Here is a 5,999-nt window from a genome sequence, read left to right as displayed (position 1 = left end):
AGGATGATTTTCTATTGAATAGGTTATAGATTTATAGATGATCAAGTAGTATCTTTAAAATCAACTGCGAAAAATCTTTGAATTTGTCAATTGTTTGAATCGACAATTGTTTTAGTTTATTTCATACAACATGTTGTAGATGGATATTTGAAAAATAATTGTCTCCATCTATATGTATTACACCTATTTATAGGTCTATTTAATGAGAGTTTGGAGTTTAGGGTATGGTATTACCAAGTCATGCAAAGAAAGTACCGTTAATAACATAATATTCTCAATCGAAGTTTAAGGATTGGTCAATAACATGTTGGACTATTAAAAGGGAGATGAGAAAAAAACCAAAAGTTTGTTAATTTTTAAGTGTGCTTATTTGAGTACATTGTACACATGGAGGCAGTTATGGTCTACAAAAAGATTCAATCAATACTGTTAAATTTGAATAAACTAGACAATGTAATAGTCTATTTTTCTTAATTTATCTGTCTAATTATAAAAAAAATTAATCTAAGTCGTGGAAATAAATAAATAAATATAATATATATATATAACCAAATAAATGATATACTACGCTCACGCCCCCACTGCAATGCAGTATACTAGTATATCCTCCAAGAACCATAAAAGAAACCAATACATAAGATGTTCCGAAGGGAAATGCTCTAAGTTATGCACTAACAACAATTAGAAATAGGAAAAAATAAATGAATAAATAAAAATAATAATAATAAATGATAGGCACTATGATTGAAGATATATGTACCTGAAGTCAAGCACTGGGAGCACAATCAATGTCGAAACCTAAAGCTCCAAGCTAAGTGTAAGAAGTTTGTACTTTTCCTGCATTTGAAACTCACCTTCAATTAACTAAGAAATTTTGACTAAAGAAAAAAGTATGCAAAAAAAGGGATAAAACGCATGAACAATATCTACCTTGTCGACTCTCAAGCCACCACTTTAAAAACACCAAATCTGTATGGCATCTTATGTGTAGGGAAACTAGAAAAAAAAAATAGAATAACAAAAAAAAGTTAAAATAAACAAGCACACACCTTAGAGTATTTCATTTTGTGTATGTCAAAAGTCAAAACCAACAAGCATATAAAAGATTCTGACTTAATATCTTAGAGGAGAGTGCTTTAGATGCTTAACTATCGGTATAACAAAGCTTGTACTTTTATTTAGCTTGTAATTAAACTCCTCCATCTAATTGACTGATACCACGTTTAAAAGGTAAAAACATAACATACTACAAACTCAGAAGAAAACCCATTCTTACCATTATAATAACCAACTTAAACAAACTATTATAAACAAACTCATTCACCAAGAAAATTAAAAACCCTAGAAAACGAAATCAAGAATTGCAAACCCAAAAACCAAAATCGCGAGAAAACAAAAATTAATCTTTATAGAAACTGACCTTAAAAGATCGGAAATATGGTAGCTTGGCTTAAGATGAAGAATTTGAGATGATAAAACTACCTCCTTTAGTTCACTTTCATCAAGATGAACGAAAAATGAGTGGATAATTCGAATAGATTGAGAAAAGTGGAGAAGAGTTTTCAGCGGGAAAGGGTTTCTGTCTTGAGAAGAAAAAGAGAAATTGCAAAGATCGGAATCTGACGCCTCACCCTTTAGCACATGCCAAACACGAGACTTTGGATCTTTATTAAACTTACGCCTCTTTGCCGTCACTATGTTTTAAACAAATTTCATAAATAAAGTAAAACTAATTTTTGATTTATTGTGACACCAAGCAACAAATACTGATGGCAATTTGATGTCACAAATTTTCTGACACCTATTTGGCGTCACAAATTGGGAAAAGTCCCTGTCACAAAAAAGTTATTATGGTGTCCTTAAAGGAGAAATATGTCACTTTTGCAGGAGAAAGGAGGAAAGGTTGGTTGCTAAGAAGTTCTATGGTTAAAGCCCAAGTTTTAAAAGAGAAAAAACCTTTTAAAGCCCACTCAAAGCTGAAAAGTGAAAGTTAACGCGTTCAGAATGGGATAGCAGGGTATGGGGGTGCTCTGAGGGATCAGAACGGAGATGTCATGCTGGCATTTTGTGGAAATTCTATGAAATGTTCAGTGCTTCAGCAAGAGTTGCTTGGCGTGCTGAAAGGGTTGGAAGGTGTGGCAGCTATGCATATAGGAAGAGTGCAAGTGCAGTCGGATTCGCTGAGAGTGATCTAGATTCTGAGCAAGAAGGAAGAAGCACCATGGTACCACAGGAACTTAGTGGCTTAGATCGAGGTTGAACTAATAAATTTTGTAGAAGTTTAATTCCTCCATGTGTTTAGGGAAGGAAATCAAGTAGTGGATTACTTATCTAAAATGAGTAGTAATTGTATTACTCATAGAACCCTGACTTGTAACAAATGTATGTTATTTATCTCCCCAATGGATAAAAAATTAAGTGAACTGATCAAAGGGGATAAAGAATGAAAGCTGTACTTGAGAAGTTGCAATTAATAAAGGTTGGGGTCCCCAAAACCCCTAGTTATTTCAAAAAAAAAAAAACCTTGCTTTAAACCCCTGCGGCCTTTAAAGAATCTTTCCGAAGTTCTATTAATCATAATAGAGAAATATGGTGTGGAGAAACACATTTGAATCCATCTTCTCATTTTAAGGGGAAATTGTAATCTTATAAGCATAGCATTTATAGCATCCCAACTCACTATATCATATGCTTTACTTATATCCAGCTTAAGAGAGCATCTAGGAGAGACATGCTTTCTAGTGTACTTCCTTATTAGCTCATGGGAGAGTATAGGTAGTAGGTTATCGTTAATAGTTCTTCCTGGAACAAAAGCTGACTGATTCATGGAAATAAGAGTGTCTATAATTGGCTTCAACCTACTCACTAACACTTTTGAAATGCACTTATAAGTTGTATTACAACATGCAATAGGCCTATAGTCAGGTACATTCTCTGGATTAGGCTTCCTTGGCACTAGGCAAATGAAAGTAGCATTGAATCCTTTTGGCATTGCATTTGTGGTGAGTACATACTTCATGGCTTTAAGGAAGTCTTCCCTTACTATGGACCAACACTCCTTAAAAAAGAATGCATTGTAACCATCAGGACCTGGAGCCTTATAGTTATCCATGCTGAATAAAGCTCCCATTATTTCTATATCATCTACTTCTGTTTCCAAAGCTTCTCTATTACTGTCATCAATGATTGCTATGACATGTAGGTTCTCAGAGAAATCATTTCCATCTAGCTTCTGCTATAAGTTCACTCCCTAGTAGTAATTCATAGTGTGAGAGTATTGAATCAACTACTCTACTATGGTCATTGCTTTTCATTCCATTTTCATCTGTTATCAACCATATCTTGTTCTAACATTTTCTCTCCTTCACCATGCTATGGAAGTATGTAGTGCATCTGTCACCCAAGAGCTGCCACTTTGACCCTGCTCTTTGCTTAATCTCCTCATACTCCATCTTTAGAAGTTCACTGTGATAGGGTTATATACTAAAAGCATTACTTTTGTATTAACTATAATTCTTCATATTTTGAATGAGAATCATATGGGCAAATATTATGCATATTATATATGATATTAGTTATATGCATGCGTCTAATACTTTATATTGTAGATGATATGGTGTGTGGTGACACACAAAAGATCATATCATCAGTACCTTATAAAGTATAAGTAAATGTTCACAACCTAGATGGATTTGGACAAACCATTCGTATGGTTGTAGTATAATCTGGTATTAGTCTATCTTGACTACAAGATTACACTAGTACACTTTGTGTGTATTGAACAGGACCAAGTGAGGTTGTTTCTCTTTATACTGACTATATAAGGGAACAAACACCTCTGTTATTATGGATGCTTGTCCTCTTAATCCGGATATAATAACGGGCACTTACGTGCATTGTACATTGCTTTAAATCATCAATGAGTGAGATTCATTTGTGAATCAACAAACTCGATGGATTGGGTAATGACATTGTATGTAAGGTGTGTTGTTGATTATAGAAGGAATCCGTGACCAGCAAGAAGTTGGGTTGATGATGTCCCCTTAAGGAGCTCATAAGAATTGTCATGTAAACCCTGCAGGTGGATTTTATCTGACATAACAATGAGGTTGAGTGGTACTACTCAAGGACAAAAGAAGTTGATTAATGTAGTTGTCAGTAACTTGACTTAATCAACGGGCATTCGATATCTTAACACGGGGAGATCAACAAACATATAATATGGAGCCCATAAACGTAATACACATAATTTGGGATTAGGGCGGTAGTGCAACAATGGCCTTTAGTGGAATAAGCTATTTGTTGATGAACTTGGGCCGTGTGTTCTGGGTGAACATGGGAAGCCCAAGCCCGTCAGGAGACCTAACCCTAATTTCTCCTCATGGTCCCTGTTGTAGCCTATATAAAGGAACCCTTCTTCCTGGTAGTTTTTATCAAGAGAAGACTCAGGTTTTGCTCAAGAAAGATTAGTTCCAAATTTGGTTATGAACTTGTGAGTGAGAGAGGCCAAAAGAGAAAGAAGGGGCTGGTAGATTGTTGCTCACACAACGTCCATTCCAAGGATAGAAATACAATAGAAGATCAAGAGGTTGCTGATTCGTAGAGCTTGGATTCTCAGAGATATTACACCTGATCATATGTATGATTCCAAACAAAATCGTGAACATCCTTTATTCTGCTGCGCATGGGTTTTCACGGTTTGTAAATAATGACATGCAACCATAACGGTTCCTACACATTGTATTTCCTTCCTAGTTACCCTCTCTTTCTAAAGAAGTCCTTGATTTGTGGGAGTTACTTGTAAGAGAGTTTGAACTTTGAATAGTTTAACTCTTGCCATTTCAGTTTTCTCTTCCAAGTTTGAGAAATACTTTTTAGACCATTGGTCAAGGTGAGCATACGTTTGTACTAACAGGAGTTGAGGTATAGTACTTTTAATATCTTGTGTTTATGTAGTAACACACGTATGGTGCTTAACATTTATTGTGTTTATCCTTAGGAAGAGGAAAATAAAGAAGATGCAGACAATTCGATCTGGTCCTGTTCAAGACTTTTCCAGTTTTATTCCAGTGCAAAGTGTGATATTTGAGGAAGAGGAGGTTGAATGTGCTCACCTTGACAGACCAGATCTGGTGCATTTATGTAACATGCAAGACCTAACAGCTGGTTGCATCATCACATACATAAGGTAGGAGTATTTGTAGTATTTTTATTTTATGTTTTTTGAGATTGAGATTTGCCTTAAATTTGTCATATGAGTATTGGTTCTTTCTGTACGTCAGTTTCTTGTATGACAAGTCATCTAATTATCAAGAAAAGTACGGATTTGTCAATCCTTTATAACTATAATGTGGATGCTTGTTTGAGGTTTGCAGTGCCCAAAACAACTCGTCGACTTTGAATGCGGTTACTACGTGTTGAGGTATATAAGGGAGCTCATGTAGGGATCAGATCGACCAATTTCAGAAATGGTGATTAGATTGTTTGTTGTACATCAATTGTTTGCTATACTATTTACCTCTTGTTCTCTTGTTAGTCTAAATTTTGCAGTTTGCCAAAAAAAGTAGCTACTCACAAGGTGAAGTAGATGAAGTTATACTCGAGCTGGTTGACTTCATCCTAACACAAATGTAGTCAACAACAGAAGTATTTTTCTTTTTTATTCTCGATCATGTCTGGCATTTTTAAAATTTTATCATCAACTGTCAACCCCGCCACGCCACCAGCATGCGGGATTTGGTATATGGAAGTGACTCCTTTTTTATTTGTACGAGAAGGCAAAGGGTGAAATAGTAGGATCTGAAGCAATAGAACAATCAGTGGAACTTTGAAACAGAAGGGGGTTTTTTTCTTTCGCGAATAAAGAGGTCCACAGAGGAAACTAGCAATGCATTGGGCTTCTGACTGGTCATTCTGAAGCTATGAATTGTACTCAATCCTTTTCGTTAAGTTTGGGTTTTCATATAGACATCACTGATTTTACCAAGGGAACCACACAC

Source organism: Coptis chinensis, chromosome 3 (assembly GCF_015680905.1).
Source record: "Coptis chinensis isolate HL-2020 chromosome 3, ASM1568090v1, whole genome shotgun sequence".
Lineage (NCBI taxonomy): Eukaryota > Viridiplantae > Streptophyta > Magnoliopsida > Ranunculales > Ranunculaceae > Coptis > Coptis chinensis.
This window is presented reverse-complemented; position numbering follows the sequence as displayed.